A 26789-nucleotide genomic window follows, 5' to 3' on the forward strand; every position below is an offset into this window, starting at 1 on the left:
CCCAAAAAGGCAGTTTACGCAGATTAAGAAAACGACCTTCTGTAAAATTAATCCTGAAACTTCCGCAGTTCATTTGATGGCCTGGTATCTTCAAAACAATGAAATGTGGCTTCGAAATTTTGACGTCGATCTATCAGATGACTTAATTGGCTCCCTAATCAGTAATGGTTTTGTGCATCTTTATGTCCAGCTCTTTTACGCGTCGTTGAAAACAAATATTTCCATCTCTCTCTTGCTTGCACCTCGCTCTGCTTCCTTAAAGAGATTATATGACCAACTTTTTTGTATAATAATTTAAAGTTCGTATATCCATATACCAAGTGGTAATTGCATTATGATAAAAAAATGACAAAAATACATATCCAATTTTTTTGTACGAGCAACATCTCTCATTCTTCTTTGCATGGAATGCAATAAATTGATTTAAATATGACTACATTTGCTCAGATTGCCTCACCGCCACAGAAACTGCGGAATACCCTGCTAGTATTCTATAATGGCCTAACTTCAATTTAAAATGCTGAAGAATTTCATTTTAATATTTTTTATGAACCCTTACGCATCGCGTATAATAGCATACTTTACAAATTACCATATCAAGAATTGATATTCACACAGTCAAATTAATCTATTCTCATCTTATGATTTAATAATTTGTGCCCTGTTAGTTGCTTAAATAAGTTGCATTTATTTAAAATTATGAATTCACTATTTTTGGCGCAATTTACCCATTACTTGCATTTAATTTTGAGTCCTTCAATCACTGTTTGCACATTCTGTAAATATTCATTGCATTCCACCAAGCTATTCCGTCTGTTTCGCCGAAGGAAAAATACTCATTGCTGCCATGTTTCCCACATCTGCTTTCGCCTTTCCCTTTGTGAGGTAACTTTAACGTGTTTTGCTTTTGTTTTCGGCTTCATTACATTGAAGTTTTGTTTTGCCCTGCCATTGCCTTCAGTTGGTTTTTATTGTCTGCATTTCTTTTTTTTTAGGTATTTTCTAGTCGTTTTTCATGCTTGTGGAAATTAAGCTTTGAAAAATGACTGGACACACAGAGTCACACAATGCCACTGCTGCACACATAAGTATTTGTGAAATTACTTTCATTTGTGTGTGCTTCGTTTGGCCTGTTATTGTCGAAGGAGTAGCCTGGCAACTGGTTTAGGTCCTGCCGATCCTTACACTATCCTCCTACTCCGCCGCTCCCTTTTTGTGGCTTTCGGGTAAAGCATTTTTATTTATATTTAGTTCTTCTCTCGACGCTTTTCCTGGGCCATTATCAAAGTTCCCTTCCTTTCAGCATTTGTGAATTACAAAAATGAAATTAAGTTCACACTTTGTCATGTGGGGACATTTACGGTTTTTAATTGTTTGTGCGCTGCGTTAAGGACTTGAGCTGGAGTGCTGGCGAGATGGGAAAAGTGCAGTAAGTGGGGAAATGTTGCCTACTTTTCGGAGCTAAAATGAGTAATGAAAGCCCTCGTCCTGTGTATATTTATAATTTCGTTAAATATTTTTCCATGTGTGTGTCCTTTTCTAATTAGAAATTATTCCTGGCATTAAGTGAGGCACCCTTCAGTGGGCAGGCCACTTCAACTTGAACTTCCCAGGCCGCATCCTTGATGTTTCTAGACGAGTACTAGGATATAAGTGTGCCGGAGAGCTTCAGGGCTGCAATACAATTCTCCCGCATCGACTGCACTTATAACAAAAGATTTAAATAAATATAATTTTACTTTGCCTCATTTTAAATTTAAATATTATAATTTTTTATAAGGTACAGAAAAGTACCCAGTACATCACATCTATACATTTCATAATCTGTTCGTCCAAGCTTTTACAATCTTCCACTACTATTTTATTAAAAAATAGATTACTTTTTAGTAGTGTTTTACAGGGTTCAATCGTGTGTAATTTTCGGATGTATGTGTTTAATCCGTTGGAGAGTTTTCAAGTTGGTCTGTGAACTTTTTCTGTTTCTCCTATTCTCTGCTTCTTGTAATTTTTTTTTTCTTATAGTTTTTTTACGTTAGGTGGCTCATGAAGTTGTAATCGCATTTGGAAAGGAAACCAATTTTGAAACCGATTTACATTCGCTTGCTTTTTTCGGAGATGATATGGGGGGAAATGCGGTGATTTAAAGATGGTGGGCTTATCTGATGCCTCTGTCATAATATATGACAAAGTTTTTAGTTTGAGTTTCAGACACGAAACAAAATTATGGTGGAATGCTTCCTGAAAATAAAAGCCACAATTAAATAAAAAATAGAAGTTTCGTATGTATGTTTAAATGACATCTTTAAAAGAAAAGAACAATTTTACCAACATAAATGGTTAACCCTCTGTATATGCATAATAAATAATATTGTAATACGGTTTACCTAATGTTACTAAAATATTTCTGAAGATTTTTTTTTTATTGAAATAAATTGCGAGTACGACGTATAGAAATCATATGTTAAAGGGTCTTTAAATAAGACATTTTGGAAGCGATTTCACATCAATTGAGTACCGTGCATCTAAATCAAAGCCAAATTAGCCCTACCATAAGGAAGTGATAAGAATCACAAGCCGAGTCGATCTGGCAATGTCCGTCTGGCTGTCTGCCCGAATGTGATGACGGTAACTATATGAGCTAAAAACTTTAGATTAAATTATTAAGTTTCTAAGGCTTCCTGCGCAGCGCAAGTACGTTTTTTCGGAATACCGTGACCAATTTAGCGCCCACAAACGCACATAACCCTATATCTGTGTGGTGCCCATTTTTTATATTTTTGGTATAATAATTGGATAATAGATCCATTTTGAACCAATAGAGATAACTAAGTAATTAAAGCCGCATACGATTATTCAGTCTTTGAAATGAGTCAGCGAGAACGCTTAAATGATGCCTACATAGAAATCAAAAAGTTCAAAAAGTGCCATCATATCAAATAAATTTTATTCAACCAAAAAAAATGGTATCTTTTCATTTTGAAAAATGGTTACAAACACAATCTTTTTTAACATTTTTAATAATTTGTATCTGAGGCGTTTATCATAGTATGCCCACACATACATTTGGTAAATCCATTAGACAAATCATTTTGGCACTATAATAACTAGATTCTAATTCTGCATGCCGCATAGAGACAATAAAAAACATCATCAACATCATCAACAAATTAAATAGATCCTCATTTTCCCTCATTGCTAATGCCGTAATTTTGTTCAGCAGTGTGTATTTTTTATATAATTAGCTTAGTGTGCTTTTCGGAAAGCTCTCCAGTTGTCAAAAACTGGTGTTCGATTATATCTTTTCAATGCACCAATATTTTATTGACTGCCGAGTTAAATTTCTTTAGTGGATACAATTCCTCTAAGAGTGATTAAATAATTTCATTGCTAATTCCTTTGGTTCGAGTTAGTGCTTCATGATTTTCAAAAAATGTTCTCAAAGTCATAAAAAAGAATAAAACATGGTAATTTGTTAGAGAAAACAACATTTTTTACGACGAAGTTCTGCAATTTTTCAATTTCTTACTGGATTGTGTATTCTTCCAATCCTAGTATTGCTCTGTAAGAAGGCTCAGAAGACTCAGATTTCTCAATATTCTTAAGTAAACATTTCTTTAAGATATTAAAAAAAAATAGATACCACAAAAAAATTATTACTGCTTAAGAATGTCCTTTTAAAGAAGGGTGTTTTTCTCTTAACTGTTAATGTTACATCTTTATTAAAATTTAGGTCTATTGCTAGGGATATTTGTATCTGGATGTGCCATTCCTTAAATCCACAATTAAAATTCAATGGCAATATAGTACATGTCTCCTCACACTTAGGAATATTTTTCTGAGTGCATCCACCGAGTTATAGCTACGCTACCGGGCCAGAGTATTACCTAACTCCTGCCTTGGTCTTGGTCGCTTCCCTTTTTCCATTCCATGAGGCAACAATTACACTTGCCCTGGCACCCGGCATGATGACTTGGCTTTGCTTTCAATTTGGATGCACTTGCCAAGAGCATCGAAAGCCCCAAAAAACCCACGAAGAAAAATGGAAAACAAAAAGGCTTGCCTTTCCTTGCCGACAAATGGAAAATGAAAAACCAAACCAAAGCAAACCGAACTTTTTTTTGATATTTGTTTTTGGCCCCAAGACTGTTTTGGCATCGGTGGATGTGGTCAGAGATTAGTTTGAGATTACAGAACACACAACCACAACCCATATAGAACGGAGCGTAATAAAATGGGATAAAATTAGTAAGGACGACGAGATAGAAGCTTCAGACAATTTTTTTAATGTCAAATGGAACGGAAATCGATAAGGACACAACAATTTGTAGCCATGTGTCGGGTGGCTGATGCTATTCACTTCCAAAGGCCCAACAATTTTCAAAGGATCCCCCAGGAATGGATGCTGTTAGGTGTGGCCACAAGAAAATTTAATTGCACAGTGGAATGAATTATGAATTGATGAAATTTCGCTTTCCGACTAGTAATTGAAACGGCGAGCGAAGCACGCCGTACTCCCCGATTCGATGGCCATTTAGTGCCCCCGACATGGCCAACATCAGCTGTTGCTACACGGCTCAACATAGCTTTTCCACACCCGTCTCCCCCGTCTCGGCTTTTCATACGCAAATATTTAAATTTAGGAGCTGGGGAATGGGAGGTGCTCGGCCAACTTCAGAGCAATCCAGACCACTTCTCAGCCTGTTGCGTGCGGCATCCACAAATAAAACCCCAAGCCCGCCTCTCTGATTCCTACCTCTTTGTGGCTGCCTAACAATGCCTGGAAATGATTAATTTATTTGAATTTACGCTTATTGCCGTTCTAACAAAATTTTTATTTATGTCCCTTATCCGGAGAAGCGGTGCCGATAATTTGTCAAAAAGTCGTAAATTATAATAATATTAAACCACTAGAATCAGACACAAACGTTGAGCTCAGCGTGGAAAATAAGAAAAGATGGTGGTTTCTTCTGTATCTTTAAGAAGTAACATTCTTACTTGTATGAGTTATTTAATTTCCTTAAGCCTAAACATGTTTACGATTTTTTGAAGTTTGTGGCCGTTAACGTGAGCGTGTAAAACTTTTTTTTCGAGTCAATCAATAGGTATTGATGAGAACAATAAATTTCAGTTAATTTAGTTTATTCTAGCATTAAAACTGTAGGAGCCACAGTCTTGGCCGGTTTGTGGGCGCTAGAGTGGGCGTGGCACTCTGCTGAAACGAACTTGCGCTGCGCAGGAGTCTCAGGAACTTGCATGCCTAATCCCAGTATTGTAGCTCTTATAGTTTCCGAGATCTCAGCGTTCATACGGACAGACAGACATGGCTAGATCGACTCGGCCAGTGATCCTGATCAAGAATATATGTACTTTATGGGGTCGGAAACGCTTCCTTCTGCCTGTTACATACTTTCCGACGAATCTAGTATACCCCTTTACTCTACGAGTAACGGCTATAATAACAAAAAAACATTTATAGAAAAAGGTAGCATTGGGACTCGAACCTGCGTCGATTGTTACGGATACAGCAGCCCGGCCGCTGACATCTTCTGAAATGTAATATTGCGGTACGACAGATCGAGCCAAAACAAATATATCTATTTTTCAGAAAACATTTATATTTTTAAGGGTAAGAACCATTTTAGGGTTGGGTATTAATTTCTTGAAATGGTAATGCAAAACAATTTTATTTTTGTATTAGCCTTTCTATTTATCAGAAAAAAGTTTCTTGATTTAAGAACTAAGATAAGGATATAGGACGATTTTAAGTTTATGATAACCATTAAACGCTTTCTTGATTTGAGGCAAACTTCCTTGACTTTAGAAAAAAAATTCTTGTATTTAGAAAAAAAAATTTTATGTTGGTTTTCTAAAATTTAAGCCAATTTTGATATCGAGCATAATTTCTCTTAAATCAAAGCGATTTTTTAACCTTTTTCGGTGCATGCGAGGACGCCCAAAGTAAGCAATTGGATTGCTCGTCTCATAACCCAAATTTTTTTCTGATTTTGTTTTTGCAGCCTCTGTTTAAAGATTTATACATACATGGATGATTTATACTCACTAATGGATTTCACTTGGCGATGTCCTGCCAGAATTCAATATTATCAATTACTCTCCTTCACAGTCGCTGAAGAGTCTGCCTGAAAAAGCAAGAAGGGAAAAGAAAAAAATTGAGCAAAATTAATTATGGCCTAGTAAGCAACATTTCCACGCCATTTTCAAGATGCCTGGAATTTATTGTATTGTGTTTCTTTTGCATTTCGTTGCGTAGCTACTTTATTGATATTCCTCTTCAGGTGGAGTGAAATGCGGTTGAAAAGTAAAATAAAACAAATAACTCCGTTGCAAGTTCAAACGGCGCTCGCATAAAACCAACTAATTTGCGCTCTTTACCATGCAAAGGTCCTCCGAAAGACGACAAATAGAGGAGGAAAGCACGGGAAATATAAGAAAGGGCGATGCGGAAATGGCTGTCAATAAAATAAATGAGCGCCATTAGCAGCGGAAAATGATAAACACTTTAGAGTGTGTGGCCGGCGAGCATAAAACAGACACTAAGACCATGCCCACTTTCGACAGCACAAAAAACAAGAAGGAATGCTATAGTTGACGGCCTCGACTATTACATACCCGTTACTCAGCTAAATGTATGGCGAGGCAGATGGAGGTATGCATGCTGCAAATATGCTGTTTCTCTTTAATGAGTGGTCCGATCCAAACAGTTTTTGGCATGTAGGGTGTATGTAGGGTCGGAAAGTTTCCTTTTACTTTTACCCTACCAGTAAAGGTTATAACAACGCAGTGTCGACTATCAGATACCCGTTAATCAGTTAAGGTCAGTGGAAGGGGTATGGAAGTATACGTGCAGCGGCTTGTGAGCGTGGTTAACTTTTCTTGGGTCAATCGTTAATTATTGACGAAACCAATATAATTCAGTTAGGATTTTTATTCTAGCACCAAATATGTGGGCGCAACAGCTTTAGGCGGCTTGTGGGCGTTAAAGTGGGTGAGGCAGCCTGCTAAAACAAACTTTAGCCGCGCCAGAATCCGTTTATACGGACGGACTGACACACGATCAGACAGACGGCCATGGCTAGATTGAGTCGGCTAGTGATCCTGATCAAGAATATTTCAGAATAATTCTATCTTGCACATATTTTTTGGTACCTTTTACCGTTTACGAATATCTGGCAAAAATACTGCAGTGAAAGGAATATATAAAGAAGTCGCAACTGAGAAAGACAAAATGCAAAACATTGGCTACCAAAAATAGCGCGGAATGCCAGGGACTGATACAAAAGATTTTGTTTGCCTATGAAAATTGACTCATGTCTGGTATTCACATGGCTGATAACAGGAGCACTGTGAAATTGTAATTGTCAGATCATTTTTACTCTGTTCCGAAGTTTTGAGCTTATAAATAAAATGAGAGCCCTAGAAGGGGAAACGATTCAAAAATGCAGAGCAGTGCCCCGAAAAATGAAGCAAGCAAAACATCAGTATGGATATTGTCGGGAATTACAGGAAAAGCTGGCTGACTGCCGAAACAGAGAGAGTCGAGAAAGCGAACTTGGCAGCTGAGGCCAACAAAAGGCTAAAGAAAACAGACACACCAGTTTCGTCCCGCAAAAGCGGACTGCCTCTAGCCCGGCCGAGCAAGAGGCATCTAAAAAGCCGAAAAGTAAAGAAACGAAGGACGGCTTTAAAACAGTGACTCGGAAGAAAGGAAAACTCACATCATCCCATACAGAGGGAAAGAAAGTCCCTGCATGCTAAACACGACTGGGAAGCTACTGGAAAAGCTTATCAAGCCCCGACTAGCTGCAGATGTCGAAGCATCAGGTGGCCTCTCTCGCAGGCAATACGGTTTCCGACCAAGAAGGTCCACAATACAGGAAGTCGTTAATGCAGCACTGGCAAGCCAAGTGGGCATCCAGACCCATTGTACTTTTGGCGACACTAGACGTCAAAAGTGCGTCAGATGGTCGGGCATGATCGATTCGATAAACAGACGTTTCCATATCTCAGAGTACCTGATGCGGCTAATAGACAGCTATCTACGGAATCGACAAGAGGAGGCGAAAAATTGATGGACATCACCTCGGGAGCAGCTCAAGGATCCATACTACGACCGGAACTGTGAAATATCAGTTATGACGATATCCTCTGACGATAAAACAGAGCTATTGTTGGTCACCATAAAGCTTGGGTCAGGCTGGACTCAAAACTGATCTTTGGACCACAAATTAATAACGCTAGAACCAAGTCTGCAGAGACCACAATGTCCCTTAGAAGACTAATGGCAAACATCGATGGACCAATACCATCAATACGAAAAAATACTCCATTTTTCTGTATGAATGTGGAGTGTGGGCTGATTTGCTAAAAACAAATTGTAGACTGAAAGCATTTTTGGCTTTAAAAAGAACCTCTGCCTTACAAATAATAAGCGTATATCGCACGGTGTCGTGTGCTACAGCACTGGTCTTAGCATGCGAGATCCCGATAGACTTGCTAGTCAAAGAACGCAAGAGCCTGTTCGACCTGCGACAAGCTGGAGAAGCATCTAGACAATCGATTTTGGACCTAATAAGAGAGACCCTCAATATCTGGCAAGAAAGATGGGAACGCGAAAGCAATGGAAGATGGACAAGAAGACTTATCCCCGACTTTAAAAGCTGGGTGGAGAGACAACACTGTGACTGCTACGTTACCCAAGCGCTCATAGGTCACGGCTACTTCAATTTCTTTCTAAGCAAAATGGTGAAAAGCACGGAAGCCAGCTGTATTTACGCTGATTCTGAGGCCGACAACGCAGAATAGCAACGAAATATTTTGTCAAGAGCAATCGGACAGACTACGCCGGAAACTATAGTCCTCAAGATGTGCGAGAGGGAAGAGAACTGGAGGGCAGTAGCCGCCCTTATCGGAGACATTCTGCGCTTCAAGAAAAGGGACCTTGATGAAAGGGTATGAAAGGGCAGGCTGGTCGCAGACCATCAGACGGGCTCTGGGGACCGCCTTTCCTTGGGTGCCAATGAACATCTACTGTGGTATATATTGGCATTTAAGTAGAGACGAGCCTTAGAGCTTTGTATAAGTAGATGATCAACGCGCACTACGCGCAAGAGGCCCCACTTTGAAGTAATGCGGAAGCTTTTCCGAAGTGGATAAAGGCAGCCCAAAAAAAAATAATCAACATACCACAATTCCAGGCTCACTTGGCCAAATTACAACCCGAAAATTACCAAAACTCTCCTAAAATGCAAGAGAGAAGACATTTCCCCTCTTATAAATACTACTCAGCAACCACGACTACTGCCGCAGCTGTAAGCAGGTAGACCAAGAGGAGAGCATTGTACACCTCCTATGCTTCTGCCCAGCGCACAACCTCAAACGTCTTCAAACCCCAGGAAGCTACACACTTCTGAACCTTCCTAAAAAGTACAAACTGGTTCGAGAAACCCAATAATCCATGAGCTAGGGAAAAAGTGGGAGGATTAGTTTCTAGTCTCCAACCATAACTACCTAATTTAACATTATTATTGCTAATATTATTACTATTGTTATTATAATTATTATTATCTTTATTTCTTTATTATGCGCTTTAAGACAGTTATTATTATAATTATTTGTATTATGCGCTTTTAGAAAGGACCGTCAAGTCAGTATGCGTCGCATGTGCATCTCAACTGACCTTCTTTTCATATGGAATGATATGCCACAGCTTGTTACAACTTAAACACTATGAAAATCTGTAACTCAAACTCAAACAATAAAATCAGTTTTTATACAGAACTCAAACGGTGAAGGGTGTTTTTCCTTAGTACGGATAACAACAGCTTTGGCGCTTTCGATTTGTCATAGAATTTGGTAAAGTTGCATTTAACATTTAAAGGACGCTAATCTTTTGCATCACTTGCTCAAAATAACTTATACAATTTTTCTTTTGGTACTAAAACTCAAAAGAAACTAGCTATTACGAAAAAAGGCTAGACAATTTTGACTTTGGTAACTTTTATGGAAAATAACTCCGATAATTCGAGTCCGATCACATAAAGTCATATATCTTCGGAAAGGTACTTCTATTAACATTCAGATAGTGCTTATTGCCAAAATGTTTGAAAATCGCATTCTGAGATACGCATAACCTCTTCAATACAGGAACATATTAAAAACAGAATATGCCAAGTACGATACTTTGGAAAATTTTTTGATTGACACCAGCGTGCCCAAATTAGTTTAAACAAGGAAGAACGCTAAAGTCGAGTACCTCGACTGTCAGATACCCGTTACTCAGCTAAAGGGACCAAAGGGAAATGGAGATATGCAAGCAGCAAAGCGAGATTGAAATGCGCCACCTATCAGGGGTAGACAGACTTAAGCGATATGGGCGTGGCAAATTTGTTTGGATCAATCGATAGGTATTGACGAGAGCAATACATTTCAGTTAAAATTTTTATTCTAGCATTAAAACTGTAGGAGCCACAGTTTTGGGCGGCTTGTGGGCGTTAGAGTGGGCGTGGCACTCTGCTGAAACAAACTTGCGCTGCGTAAGAAGCTCAGGAATCTGCACGCCAAATCTCAATAGCCTAGCTCTTATAGTTTCCGAGATCTCAGCGTTCATACGGACAGGCGGACAGACGGACAGACGGACAGACGGACATGGCTAGATCGACTCGGCTAGTGATCCTGATCAAGAATATATATACTTTATGGGGTCGGAAACGCTTCCTTCTGCCTGTTACATACTTTCCGACGAATCTAGTATACCCTTTTACTCTACGAGTAACGGGTATAAACATTCGGGACTTAAGCTGAACTATTTTCTCAGTAAGCTTAATAACGCTAGCTTACAGCGAAAACAGTTCACCCTTAAACCCAGCGTTATTAACAATGTAAGAGCTATAATTGTACTTTAAAATTCGATTTGAAGTAAATGTTAAAGAGTTGCCGTGTCTTTTAAACAAAGTAAGGTGACAACTCCGATTTTCAGCACTTCAACAGCCTCGAGGTTGTTGAATTGCTGAAACTTCTTAAAATGGAGAGCTGATTAACAGCTGATTAAAACTCAACAATTTAGCAATTCCCCAGTTGAGGGAACACTTAGACTATCTAACATAAACTCATTCGGCCCTCTCTAGCAAAACATTCAGCTTTTACCAACACGGGCATTTTCTATTGTAGCGAGCCGAATAAGTCACAAGAGAAACCGCTTCAGTTGACGGCCTCGACTATCAGATACCCGTTACTCAGCTAAGGGGAGTGCAAGGGAGATGGAGATATTCAAGCAGAAAAGCGACTTTTCCAATATTGCACACCCCGCCACTGCGTTTACTTTGTAATGAATGGTCCGATTGTAACAATTTTTGGCATGAAGATAGATATTGATAATCACACCAAATTGCATTTACAAAATGCTAAAAAGTGTGTGCGCTAGACAGGTTTAAGCGTTATGGGCGATAGAGTGGGCCCACACTGCTGCGCTCATAAATCTACAAGCCAAGGCCCAACTTTCTAGCTACTACACTTTCCGAGATCTCAGCGTTCATATGGATGGATAGGGACAGACGAACATGGCTAGATCGACTCGACCTACTCTATAGGTTCGGAAACACTTCCTTCTACCTGTTACATACTTTTCGACGAATCTTATAGGCGCTTTCCCCTTTTTACAGTGCCACTTTGAAGAATAAGTCGCGCATTTGTCAATGTGTGCCATATGATTATATATTATTTATTTATTTATTTAACAAATTAAGTTTATCATATAATGTTAAACTTAATACTATATTACCGAGCACTGGCTGCGGAGGCCTTGTACATGCGTTTTTTTTATACCCTTGCAGAGGGTATATTGATTTCAGTCAGAAGTTTGCAACGCAGTGAAGGAGACGTTTCCGACCCCATAAAGTATATATATTCTTGATCAGCATGACTAGACGAGTCGATCTAGCCATGTCCGTCTGTCCGTCTGTCCGTCCGTTTCTACGCAAACTAGTCTCTCAGTTTTAAAGCTATCGGGCTGAAACTTTCCCAAAAGTCTTATATCTTTTGCAGGTAGTATATAAGTCGGAACCAGCCGGATCGGACAACTGTATCTTATAGCTCCCATAGGAATATTCGGACAAAAAAATTAAAAAAAATTATATCTTTGGTGTTTTTTAGCATATAACCTCCTAAGCTTGGAACTAACATTTTTTAATTTGTTTGGAATTTTGAATTAAATTTTATCGAAATCGGACGACTATATCATATAGCTGCCATAGGAACGATCGGAAAATTTGTGGAAAAATAATATGAAATAAATTATAGCTTCGGTGTTTTTCAACATATAACCTCCAACGCTTGGAAATAACATTTTTTAATTAGTTCTGAATTTCGAACTTAATTTTATCAAAATCGGACGAATATATCATATAGCTGCCATAGGAACGATCGGAAAATTGGTAGGAAAATAATATGAAACAAATTATAGCTTCGGTGTTTTTTAACATATAACCTCCTAGGCTTGGAAATAACATTTTTTAATTAGTTCTGAATTTTGAATTTAATTTTATCAAAATCGGACGACTATATCATATAGCTGCCATAGGAACGATCGGAAAATTGGTAGGAAAATAATATGAAACAAATTATAGCATCGGTGTTTTTTGACATATTATCTTATACTATTGGGAATATCATTTTTTGTGTTTTTTTAATATAATAATTATAACTGCAAGGGTATATAAGCTTCGGCTTGCCGAAGCTAACTTCCTTTCTTGTTTTTTTTTATTTTTAAGATGACCACAAGGGTAGAAATCATTACGACGAGGACACGGCCTTTTTTTTCCCCCTCTACTTCAAGGACGCATAACTCGATGAAAAAAAAATTTTTTTTTTTTTAATTTTATTTTATGTACTCTTCTAAGTTAAATAAACAAATGATAAAAAACCCGACACTAAAAATAGCAATTGTTTAGTTTTAATTAATTGTTAAAAAAGGCTCGAAACTAGAGCCTCTAGACTAGAATACCCCTCTTAAATGTAAGCCTAGAGGCGAAGGTAATTCCTAGGAATTTTAAATGATCGGCTTATTGAATGATTTTGTTGTTAAATACAATTTCGGGAACGTTGCAATTTTGTTTTCGGCAAATATGTAAGACCTGACATTTTTCAATGGAAAGAGATGCCCCAGAGGAAGCGCCCCACTGTTCCAGCTCGTCCAGAACGTTTGAGAAGGTATCTTTAACGGAAATGAGATCTACAGTTAAATGGAAATGTCTCTGTGTCTGTGAAAAATTAAAGATATTTGGTCAAAAGATATCATAAAGAGTACCACCAAAAGAGGAGACCCCTGAGGAATGCCATTGTGGAGCTTGATTTGATGTTGAGTTATTTACTCGGACCCTGAAAGTTCTGTTGGTCATGAAGCCTGATAAGGTTATAAAGTCTTGGACAAACGCCCCAGAGTTCAAGTTAGTATAACATTGAATGTAACCCCACATGATCAAAAGCCTTTTCAAAATCTGTAGCCAGAATGGATACTTAATTTTATGTAGAGAGGGCCTTCGACGCGAAGTGTTGAAATCTCAACAGAGCATCCATAGTACTGTGACTCTTTTTGAATGCAACTTGGTAGTGAGAGATACGGCTTTTTTGGGTGGTAAGCCACATGAGTCTGCGTGCAATTATTTTCCCGAATGTTTTACCTAGGCAAGAGACAAGTGAAATGGGACGGAAGCTCTTGATTTCTTGATTAGTTTTGTTAGGCTTGGGTATAGGGATTACAGTGGCTGACTTTCAGTTATATGGATAGGATCCTGTTTGGAGCATTGTGTTAAAGACCTCTAAAAGTTTATCTTTAACAGCTGATGGTAGGTTTTTAAGCATGGGATACGATATTCTGTCAAAGCCGGGACTTTTTCCCTTTGCCGTTTTGATTGCGATTTCTAATTCCAGTTCTGTACAACTTAAGTCAAGTTGCCTCGCGGAAAGAGATGTGGAATTGGGTTGGTAGGTGTGGTTTAAATAGGTATGCTTTGATTGACAGTACTGCTGAGAGAAGTTGTGGTCGGCCGAGTACTCTGACCAAGTATCTCCAAATTGCTCTGCTATTTTCTTCGGACAGGTAAGAAGACCAGTTTCCGTTTTTAAATATTTTATGGGGGTGGGGGTACTCCAGCTAGGCGCTTGACATCGGACCATATCTTTATGGGGGTAGTGGAAGGTAAGATTCGGAAAGTAAAGTTTTGAAAGCAGGTGCGTTTGGCAGCTAGTGCAACCTTTTTGAAGCAAGCGTTGGCTCTTTTGTAGAGTAAAAGATTCGGAATTGTTAGGTCCGATTTGTACTCGTGAAAAATATCTTGTTTTTCGTCCCTAAGCTCCTGGAGGAAAGTCCAAACATTTTTTTTAGAAGTTGCAGTTGATTTGATCTTAGTTTATATCAATAAAAAATTTGATCTTATTCCACATAAATACTTGTCTATTTGGAAAACAAAGCTTTTTGCACTTACGTGACATATTTTGGGCAAGTCTTTCCTTCTTATGGAACATTTTAAGTATTCTTGTTGTAGGTAAGAGAAACAACTTATTAGAATAGTAGAAAAGAACATAATAATTGAAACTGCATTAAGGAAAGAAATACACGAGTAGTAAGTAAGAGTCGAACGCTAGGTGACGTATGTATAAGAAACTGGAACATTTTTTTCCAGCTTCAGTCGAAGATATTCGATTACAGAGTGCTACTTGAGAACATTTTAGAAAGTGTACTTATTTAGTTGAGTGTACAAGCAATTGTTGTCAAAAAATTTGATATCAGAACTTTTGTATGCGGTAGCACCTTCGTCACGACCCCTTACCTCGTTAAGAGGTGTTTTTATTTAATATCAGCAGTACTTGTTTTAAACATCAATCATATTATTGGTTAACTTTCCTAAAGGTCGTAGAACTGATGTTTCCGATATGGAACTGTTTAAAACATTTTAAATGATTCCATGACCCTAAAATAGAGCTTGGATTCTCACAAACAAAATGCAGTGTTCAGTCAGACTTAGTTTTTCTGATCTGGCCCTTGTTTTGTTGCCGTTAAAAAAACGGACTAAAAAATAGATTTAAAAAACTTTTGTCAATAATTTAAAATTTACGTTAAGCGTGGATAGCATTTTAAAATATCTTTCTAGCGACATATAGTTCAGGCCTGCAGCTACACTAAAGCCCAGTACTCACATCGACGAAAACAGCTAGCTAACCATAGGACACGCGGCTAACGCTTTTCGTCGGGTCTGTTTTTCAGCGCGGTACTCAGATGAGCTAAGGAAATACCAGAAAAAATACCAGATTCAGCGACATAAACATAAATGGAATGTTTTACGAATGTATTTATTTATGTAAATAAGTAGTCTAAAGCTTCCTTCTCGTCCCACGGATGCTTCGCCATCTTTCCAGCGCCATCTGTGTTCCAGCTCCTTATTCACGAACACCGCCAAAGATTAAATTTCTTATTTTTTGGGCCGCGGCTAACGGCGTTCATTGAAATTCACTCGCTAAATCGGGTATTTTTTCTGGAATTTCCTTAGCTCATCTGAGTACCGCGCAGAAAAACACACCTGACGAAAAGCGTTAGCCGCGGATTTGCCTCTCTCTCACTCCTATGGTTAGCTCGCGGTGAGTACTAGGCTTTAAATTGCTCCAATTAATTTTTTTTTCGCTTGGCAACAAACCCAGCTGCTTGATAGTAAGACCATGCTAAATGCATTGTGGGTGAACTTTGAATACTGCGGTCACACCACACAGAATAAGATTTTTCTACTAGTGAAACTCTTAGCCGATCTGAGTACTAGGCTTAATTCACAAGTTACGAGCGTACGAAATGTAGGTACTTATAGCTGTTTTTCCGCTAACCAGCTGGTTTTTCCAAAAGTGGCAGAACTTAAGTTTCTTAAATTGACCTGTTTAACACCATTTAAATATTTGCAAGAACTTAAAATAGAGCTTGGATACGCATACCCCATAAAGTATATATATTCTTGATCAGGATCACTAGCCGCGTCGATCCAGCCATGTCCGTCTGTCTGACTGTCCGTCTGTCCGTTTGAACGCTGTGATCTTGGAAACTATAAGGCAAGAGTGTTGGGACTCAGCATGTAGATTCTTGGGCTTCTTGCGCAGCGCAAGTATGTTTTAGCAGGGTGCCACGACCACTCTAACGCCCGCAAACGACTACAACACTAAAACCCGTCTAGCGCCCAAATTTTTTCTTATTATAAGTACCTACTTACATGCCAAAAATTATTGCAATCAGACTATTCATTACAAAGTTATAGCCAAATAATTTTCAATATTTTGCAATTCAATCGAGATTGCACACCACATGCAGCAAATAAGCTGTTTTCACTAATACGCCTCCAAGCCGCTAGGGGCGCGGTAGGTCAAGTGGAGCTATAGAAGAAGATAGGTGGCGCTATTAACTTGGTTTATTAGTGAAAAAAGAAGAGCTTCTTCAAGCTCTCCATCCCTCTCGCACTTCCTAAAGCTGACTAACGGGTATCCAATAGTCGAGGCCGTCGACTATAGCGTATTCTCTTGTTGTTAATTAATAAGTCAAAAGTGTTCATAAGTCAAGAGTTGAAAAGTTTCAAGGGCTGTACAGCTTAAAATAAATAAAAAAAATAAAAATAAATAAATCGTTAGAGCCGTAGCCATTTCCGTCTGTCCGATTGACCGTCTGTCCGTCGTTCCTTATGAACGCTGAGATCTCGGAAACTATAATTGATAGAAAATCGGGATTAGGCATGCAGATCTTAGATCCACGCCCGCTTTAAGGCCTACAAATGCCCATAACGCTAAAACTCGTCTAGCACCCACATTTTTTTATCGTTTATAAAAACTTAAATACGTTTTTGTTTTGACTATTAATATACATCTACATGCCAACATATTTTCAAATCAGACCATTCATTAAAAAGTTAAAACCGAATAAAGTGTGAAATTGGAAACAGTCGCTTTGCTGCGTTCCCCAAGGGAGAATCTACTTTGATTGCATGCAGGCTCCGAGATTCCGTTCGGAAGATTGACTCATTTGCCCATTTTTAAACAAACTGTCTCCAGCTAAAATAAGTTTCCTTTTTCGCCACCCAATGATGGCCGCCCACTAGCCACCCTTCCCGCATTTTCCACTTTCCCCAGCGCCAGCCGAGTTTGTCGCGATGTTTGCCTTTTGCGTTGTTTGCCTTTGCCGCTTTGTCAACACGAAAAACGAAAAGAAAGGGCAACAAAGAAAAGCGGGGAAAAGCCACAGGAAAAACGTTAAAAACAGGGCCGAAAGTAAACGAAAAGGGTTGTGAAAACGTAATGGCGAGTTTAATAAAAAAGCGAACGTGCTATGGGGATCAAAAATATGCCAACAATCTAACAGGCGAAAAATTGTACTGAAATCTATGTATGTATATTCAAAAGCGTCATAAATGTTGTAAAACTTTTCTTTATTATAAGAACATATGGGTGTCAATGTGTTTTTTCGTTTGTGTCGGCGTGTTGTTCGAGTGACACTCCTTGGAAACTTTTCTTCGGTCAATAAAAATAAAAACAGATTTAAAGGACAAGAGAAAACGTTACTCAGCTATCAAGAGAGCGCCACCTATCGTTCACTCGTATTGGCTGTTCACGAGATTTAACTAACACTCCAAATCACGTGAAACCTAGGTGGCGCTAGTGAAATTTCGTAAGCAGCCGATTTTCTGTATGAGTATATCTATCTATATCCCTCTCTATTAAGTTTGCTAATCACTGTGGACGGCAGTCCACGTAGTGGCGAACGCGCACCAGGAGAGTATGCGAAGGCGACTTCTATATACAGGGGTGGTCAAAAGTATTTTCACAAAACAAAAATTAAATATACTCATATTATGAACCGTTTGAATGATACAATACATTTCTTAACCCATTCAGTACGTATTGAAAAGGACGAATTTGTGTGAAATCTACTTTTTAAACTTTTTTCCTCGACTTGAAAACTTACATTTTTTGATGCCAAAAGTTTCTTCAAACAAAAACAACAGAACCTGCAAAAACATGCATTTGAGCCCCATTTTTCTCTTTTTCATACAAATTTTTTCCGACATTGTCACCTTCAAAAAATCATAAAAAATATAAGCAAAATGATTTTTGAAAAATTCTGTTTGCAGTTACTATTATTTTTGCTTGAAGAAACTTTTTGCATCAAAAAATTTAAGTTTTCAAGTCGAGGAAAAAGTCGAGCGAAAAGTGTTTTTTAAGCCTCTTATTTTCTTTTTTCTTAAAGTTGGTTCGAATGATTTCTTTTAAAGTTTTAAACTGTATAGCCCTTTAGATTCCTCTTTTGATATTTAACCCTTTTTATACCTGTTACTCGAAGAGTAAAAGGGTATACTAGATTCTACGGAAAGTATGTAACATATATTCTTGTATATATATTCTTGTTTAGGATCACTAGCCGCGTCGATCTAGCCATATCCGTCTGTCCGTATGAACGCTGTGATCTCGGAAACTATATAAGCTACAATAAGATTAGGCATGCAGATTCCGGAGATTCCTACGCAGCGCAAGTTTGTTTCGTCAGTGTGCCCCCCACACTCTAGCGCCCACAAACCGCCCAAAGCTGTGGCTCCTACAGTTTTAGTGCTAGAATAAACTAAATTAACTGAAATTTATTGTTCTCATTGTCTTGATTGACCCGAAAAAAAAGTTTTACACGCCCACGTTAACGCCCACAAACTTCAAAAAATCGTAAGTATGAACTCTGATATTTTAGAAAACTATTATAGATTGAGAATTGGGAATTCAGATTTAGATTCTGTATCCTTGTAGTTTGTCACGCGAATATGCCACGCCTAGTCTAACGCCCAACACTGTGGCGCCCTTAATTTCCTTGCTAGAAAAAACTGAAAAACTGAATTTTAACTGAAATGTATTAGTCTCGTCAACACCTATCGACAAGCCCAAAAAAAGTTTGCCACGCCCACTCTAACGCCCATAACGCTTAAATCTGTCTGCCGCCCAAATAACCATACATTGAGATCTCGAGTAGGTGGCGCATTTCAATCTCGTTTTGCTGCTTTCATATCTTCATCTCCCTTTGGTCCCTTCAGCTGAGTAACGGGTATCTGATAGTCGAGGTACTCGACTATAGCGTTCTTTCTTGTTTCTATAAAAATCACTGTTTGGAAGTGCAACCCGATTCAGTTCAGTAAGAAAAACCTTTCATGATTACCTTGAATGCCCAAAACTATGCAACATTAATTTGATAAGACAAATTTCTTTTAGTTCATTTTTTTAATTATAGAAATACATTTACAAGTTTGTCGTCGACTAAAACTTGTTGTAAAAAATAAATTATTAAGAGCCCGAAAAATTTTTTAGCTTTAATTTCCGATGTCTAACTACACAAACTTTTTTTAAATTCCTAGAAAAAATGCTTATATAATTAAGTACGGGATTCAGTAACGAAGTGGACGTGGCCTTGCCAATCGAAATATATACATACATATATTGATATTAATGCTATTACAATAGTTTATATATGAGTATCACAACAAAAGTGAATAGAACTCCCATTTTCTAATTGATTTTCAAAACAAAAGCTTTTAATATTAAGTAAAAACACCTCTTAACGAGGTACGGGGCGTGACGATCACACCTTCAACTTACAAAAGTTCTGATATTATTTTTGAGACAAAATATAAAATTATTTAAATTGTTAATTATTCAATAGAATAAGTTAGCCGCGCACTCTGCTCTCTCTTATTTTTCTGCACATGCTTATGTTTCTTGCAGCACTAAGATAGAGTGAGCAATATGTACATAAAATAGGCAGAAAACATTTACTTATATTAATGTATGTTTGCTAAGGTTAAGAATCTTAAAGCGTATTATGTACACATACTTAAATGTTTTCATTAGTTGTTCAATTAAATATTTGGTCGAACAGTTTTGTTTGAAAGAGTTATATTTGCGGAGCAGTTCGGCTTGCAAATATTTACACACACACATGTATAAATACATTTGTCATTTTCTGGCTCTGACGTCATTGCGTTTCGTCTCGGGAGGTTTGTTGGTTTTAGAGTAGGCGTGGCAAACTTTTTTTTAGGTCATTCGAAAGGTATTAACGAGACCAATACTCTTCAGTAAACATTTCTGGCATCAAAACTGTGGACACTACATAACCGTAACAAACATTACCGTACAAAGCTAAGGAATCTAAATCTAAAATCCAACTCTCTGGCTTTGATAGTTTCCGAGATGTCAGTGGTCATATGGACGATTTTTTTAAGTTTGTGTCTGGCTTGTAGGCGTTTGAGTGGGCGTGGCTACATTCTTTTTAGGTCAATCGATAGGTTTTTACGAGAGCAATACATTTCATTTAACATTTGTTTTACCCTTAAAACTGTAGAAGCCACTGTTTTGCGTGACGAACTTGCGCTGCGTACGAAGCTGAGGAATTGAAATCTGAGGTCCCTCTGCAAACTCTCTAGGTCTTTTAGTTTCGTATCCGAGATCAAAGCGTTCATACGGACAGACAGTCATGGCTAGATCGACTCGGCTCATGGTCCTGATCAAGAATATATATACTTTACATATTTTTCCCCGAATACAATGTACCCATTTACTCTACGAGTAACGGGTATAAAAATGAATACCATAGCAACGATTGATTTTATATTTTATATTTAAAACGTTCGACTTTATAGTCATCTGTAGTGTAAGCGCCCCGAATAATTTTTAAATATTCGACAAAGATGCTAGCAGTCTAAACACAATATTCCCGCACTACTGGGGCACTACTAGTTAAATTAAATTTTTAAATTTTGAAACATTTCTCGAAGGCTCTGCAATTTATTTTAAAATGTGTGAAAAAGTGATATATTCAAGGATACCATGCAAAATAATTAATAGTTAATCAAATTTACAACTAATTTAAATTTTTATGAAGCGTTGATAAACATGAAACATGAAGGAATTTTTTGAAAATATCATTTGAATGTAAAGTTATCGCGAAGTCTTTTGAAACAATTTATTTTCGAGATGGCGTATAAAAATCTGCAAGAAGTTTCTGCAAGAATTTTTCGGAAGTTAACAGAGTAAAAACAGAGAAATTCAAACCCGTGTGAACCTTTCCGACGTGATAAATGGAAAACCGATTGTTTTGGTTGCAATAAGATAAACAGTCTCCTTCACTGTCTTACAAACTTGCATATTAAAAGAAAAATTAAAAAATTGATGAGTTATAGGCAAGCTGCTGGACCTCTATCGATTTCAATTGCCTTTGTTCAGCTACAAGGTAATTTTATTTGATAAGTAGCATGAAAAATAAAAGCGATCGGTCAAATAGATTTACCGAAATCGTGCCCTCTGTTATATCTTGAGTTTTAACGGTCCGATCAGTACAATTTTTGCTGTAGATATTCTTAAAACTATATACAAAAAAATTGTTTTTCGTTGGTTCAAGTGTATATGACCCCTTTGACACTTGCAGAAGGTAGCTCAGTTAGCACCAATATTGCTGTTCTCTTCTCTAGTCAAGAGAGAAGCATTGTTTTAAGTGGACCAATTTTAATAAAACTCGGTTCTAGGCATACCTTTTATTTTAACAAACGATATCCTGAAAACTAAGTCATATCAACACTAAACTACTTGTGCAAAAATATTCCTTGTATCCTATGAAAATTAAATTTTAAAAAATTATGGCATTTTAAGTGCAAAAACCAAACCGGAATGAGCAGAACCAAACCTTATGCCAGGCATTTGCCCCGAAAGTTATGCTGCAGGCAGTGGGAGCAGCCCCTTAACCCAGTGAAGCTGTGGAAGATTGTTTAAAGTTTTATTGGTTGTTGTTTGCAAAGCAAAAACTTTACTTTTGCGCGCTTTACTATCGGTGAAAACACACACATACACGGGGAGAAATCGAAGAAGATGGCGAATGTGCGACCAAAGTTGCCTATGGATCCTTTTCAGCTCTGTACTTATACATCCTGCGGGCTCCTTTTGCTTTCCTTTCACCGTTTATTTTTCGGCGCTTTTCTTGCCTTTGCGTCTATCGGTTTTCTATACAAGTCCAAGTACGCATTCCTTTTTTGTGGAAACTGAAACTGCCGTTAGTCAAGAGAAGTCATTTCCATTTTCATTTCATATCCCATTTTCCCCACTCCGAATTTCCCAATCCTCGACGAAAGAGGAAGCCTAAGTTGAAGTTGCAGTCCAAGTAGAAACCAAAGTTAAAGTTAAAACTTAACTTAAATTTGAGGGAATAGCCAACATTTTCCGTGTAATTTTCATAAGCAAAATAGTTAAGTATCGTTGTCTAATTGTCGTATGTCCTTGGGGCTTCCACCCGATAAAATAATAATCATCATCAACGGCTTCATCGCCTGCTTTTCGGCCATTTTGAGTGCAAAAGTACACCAAAAGTTTGTTAAATTATTTTCCTTGAAGTGCAGATGGGAATCAAGCCTAGAAAAGAGTTTTGGTATTACTATTGCAGTTTAGAATTTCCACACAAAATTTGAATTAAGTGTGTTAAGTTAATTTAGGTTTGTGTCAATATAATTGAAATGCAGACATCTAATGTCTTAATATTCAACTGATTTTTATACCCGTCGGTAAGTATGTAACAGGTAGGAGGAAGCGTTTCCGACCCTATAAAGCAGCGGTCGGCACACACATACCATCACAAGTTTGCCTTGCATTAGTGTGAGTGTAAAAAACACGAAGTTGGCGCGTAGCGTGCTGAAGCCTTACGTTTCTCTGCCTTGCACTGATAACCTCTGCCGCAGCAGCAAAAAAGCGCGCCGAAGCTGAGAAAGAACAAGAAAAGAAGTTAACTTCGGCAAGCCGAAGTTTGTATACCCTTGCAGTTATAATTATTAAATTTAAAAATACAAAAAATGATATTCCCAATAGTATAAGATAATATGTAAAAAAACACCGAAGCTATAATTTGTTTCATATTATTTTTCCATCAATTTTCCGATCGTTCCTATGGCAGCTATATGATATAGTCGTCCGATTTTGATAAAATTTAACTCGAAATTCAAAACTAATTAAAAAATATAATTTCCAAGGAAAGGAGGTAATATGTTAAAAAACACCAAAGATATAATTTTTTAACATTTTTTTTTTAATTATTCCTATGGGAGCTATAAGATATAGTTGTCCGATCCGGCTGGTTCCGACTTATATACTACCTGCAAAAGATATAAGACTTTTGGGAAAGTTTCAGCCCGATAGCTTTAAAACTGAGAGACTAGTTTGCGTAGAAACGGACGGACAGACGGACAGACGGACATGGCTAGATCGACTCGTCTAGTGATGCTGATCAAGAATATATATACTTTATGGGGTCGGAAACGTCTCCTTCACTGCGTTGCAAACTACAATCCATAGGTTGTGTGCATTTTACCCTATTTTATAGTTACACATCTATTTATACCCGTTACTCGTAGAGTAAAAGGGTATACTAGATTCGTCGGAAAGTATGTAACAGGCAGAAGGAAGCGTTTCCGACCCCATAAAGTATATATATTCTTGGTCAGGATCACTAGCTGAGTCGATCTAGCCATGTCCGTCTGTCCGTCTGTCTGTCCGTCCGGATGAACGCTGAGATCTCGGAAACTATAAGAGGTAGACTATTGAGATTAGGCGTGCAGATTCCTGAGCTTCTTACGCAGTGCAAGTTTGTTTCAGCAGAGTGCCACGCCCACTCTAACGCCCACAAACCGCCCCAAACTGTGGCTCCTACAGTTTTCATGCTAGAATAAAAATTTTAACTGAAATGTATTGTTCTCATCAATACCTATCGATTGACCCAAAAAAAAGTTTGCCACGCCCACTTTAACGCCCACAATCCGCCCACAAACTTCAAAAAATCGTAACCATGAACGTGGATATCTCGGAAACTATCAAAGATAGAGAATCGCGATCTCAGATTTCGATTCCGTAGCTTTGTATGCAGCGCAATTTTGTTATTCGAATATGCCACGCCCACTCTAACGCCCACAAACCGCCCAAACCTGTGGCGCCCACAATTTTCATGCTAGATACAAAATTTTAACTGAAATGTATTGGTCTCGTCAATACCTATCGATTTATCCAAAAAAAAATTTGCCACGCCTACCCTAACGGCCACAACGCTTAAATCTGTCTTTCGCCGGTAGGTGGCGCATTTAAATCTCGCTTAGCTGCTTGCATATCTCCATTTCCCTTTGGTCCCTTAAGCTGAGTAACGGGTATCTGATAGTCGAGGTACTCGACTATAGCGTTCTCCCTTGTTTTTATATATAATAACCCGTACGTTTACGTATTACGTAACAGAATCTTTATGATGGGTAAAATAGACAATTCGAAGGCTGGGGACCGTATTACTAATATATTGGTCAGTTTTACCAGTCGAATTTTTTGCTTGTAGCGCTTCAAAGTTATGATTTCACAGACACAAATTCGTTGCACTCACTAGCAGCATTCGGGCTTTCATATCTATCTATCATTTGCTACAAATGGATCTACACTCAAATTGGTATTCAATCATTTTTGAAATCATTGCGAACCACCCGTTGATTATCCTTTTCATTAGCAAAACACAAAACGAACACAAAGGCCTTCACGCCCCCTTCGGTCACACACATGCTCTAGCACCCCTGGAATGGCATTTAATGGCCGTACACAAAACAGGGCTAAACTTCGAACGAACTTTTCTGAAACACCCTGCGTGCGTGCGTGGTAGCGAGCCGTATATGTGCGTGTGTGGAATGTCACTGGCGGAAATTGAAACGCACATGACAATCCATTTCATCAGCAGTTTAGTTGCCATCGAAGCGATTTAGTAAAGGAGGAGCACAAGGGTTTGCTAAATATTTGTGTTTTTTTCTTGCCAACTCTGTCCAATTTGTGTGTTGAAAAATATTTATATATTATGCTTGGAGCTTCTGAAAAATATTTCTAAGTGTATTGAGATGCTTGGAGACTACGAAATGTATTTTATGACTTTCTTATAAAAGTAATAAAAGCATCGTAGTAGGCGAGTTTTTCGACTATCATATATCCGTTACTCAGCTAAACAATTTAACTAATTAACTACACTGAGAAAAAACATCGTTTTGTCATTACATGTTGTTCTTAACATTTTAAAAAACTATCTGTTAATCAAAACAAGCGTTCTTTAATTAAGAAACAGTTGTTCTTAACTTTAAATATATTTCTGCCTATAGCGTGGCTTAGCGCATAGAGGGGTTGCGATTATGATTTTAGAATATTTACGTAGGTAATTAAAAATATAAGAACAAAAACTATCATTTTTATATACATTACTCGTAGAGTAAAAGGGTATACTAGATTCGTCGGAAAGTATGTAACAGGTGTATTATTCTTGATCGCCATCACTAGCCGAGTCGATCTATGAACGCTGAGATCTCGGAAACTATAAGAGCTAGAATGTTGGGATTTGGCATGCAGGTTCTAGGGCTTCCTGCGTAGCGCAAGTTTGTTTTGTGTTTTCAACAGGGTGCCACGCCCACTCTAACGCCCACAATCGCCCGTAACACTAAAACCAATCTAGCGCCGTCATTTTAAAATATTTTGTAAACATTTAAATGAGATTTAGATCTTTTTATAATAATAATAAAGATAGAGTGCGAGGGGGATGGAGATATATTCATACATTCACTAGCGCCACCTGGGCTTCACGTTATGTGGCGTGTTAGTGAAATCTCATAAACAGCCGGCATGCAGACTTTTGAGTTTTTGCACAGCGTAATTTAATTTTAACTGGGTGCCATAATTAGTTGTTAAAATGGGATGTTGTTCTGATTATCAATACCCACTAACATGTTAAAAATTATTTAAACAGTGCCATTCATTAAACAGTTATAAGCAAATAAAGTGTGCCATCTTGGAAACAGCCGACTTGCTGCATGCATATCTCCTTCCCACTACCTTAAGCTAAGTTACGGGTATTTAATAGTCGATGCCTTCGACTATAGCCTACTTCTTGCTTAGGACTTTCTTTCACTGTGTATTTGTCCGATTTTAACAATTTTTGATGTACACTCAGAAAAAATCAACGATTTCGTGCTTGAGTTCGTCATTTTGAGGGTACAAAACTTCGTCAGGCATCGCGATCTTAATCTCAAAAACAAAACTCACTGCTTTCGGGATCTAGTCGGGAGAGAGGAGTACAGCAGTCGCGGATGCAGGACATTAACGTGAGAAGTTATTTCAACATTTTTTGTTGCAAACTTTTTGAATACCACAATTATTTTTACTTTTATTTTTCACGCGGGTGGGGACTTATCCCTTAAATTCCCCCCGCGTGGATCCGCGCATGGTGTCCAACGAGTGCAGTGGTAATCGATGCCTTGTACCCGTGATTGGCCGTTCTTCGTAAGTGTGCGCGGCAGCCACTAAGCCAAATCAACAAAAATCAACTTTCAACAACAAAGTCCTTGACTGTTTAGCTTAACCGGGAAACAAGCACACACACATTCCGAATGAGACGGATATCTAAGAGAGAAAAAGAGACAGCAAATGCCATAACATGGCATAATAGAAAAACTGTCTGAAAGCATCTTGGGGCTATAAGCTTCATGTCCACGACATTTTCGGGGGCTTCTGGGGCTCATAACACTCCCCTGAGTGTATAATCAATGTCAGTCAATATTTTGCCAGACTCTTTGCGAGGGAAAAGGACACAAAATTGGAGTTGAGGGATAAAAAGGGGCAGCTGGCAAATGGAATTGAATTGAAAAAGAATGAAGAACCAAAATGAAAAGGAAAACGAG

General features: G+C 38.0%; 1 protein-coding gene across 3 annotated transcripts in view; it reads right to left on the bottom strand.

Annotated features, from left to right (window-relative positions):
* LOC119558262 (chaoptin) overlaps positions 1–26789 on the bottom strand; it is a 412604-nt gene that overhangs the window by 282010 nt on the left and 103805 nt on the right. For 2 of the 3 annotated variants that reach the window (XM_037871610.1, XM_037871611.1), the window contains exon 3: positions 6062–6140. The gene's annotated coding sequence lies outside the window, so the exon portion shown is untranslated. Of the gene's footprint in view, positions 1–6061; positions 6141–21910; positions 21931–26789 lie in introns of those variants that run through there. The other variant, XM_037871612.1, reaches the window with a different exon arrangement.

The sequence above is a fragment of the Drosophila subpulchrella genome, chromosome X (genome assembly GCF_014743375.2).
Source record: "Drosophila subpulchrella strain 33 F10 #4 breed RU33 chromosome X, RU_Dsub_v1.1 Primary Assembly, whole genome shotgun sequence".
Lineage (NCBI taxonomy): Eukaryota > Metazoa > Arthropoda > Insecta > Diptera > Drosophilidae > Drosophila > Drosophila subpulchrella.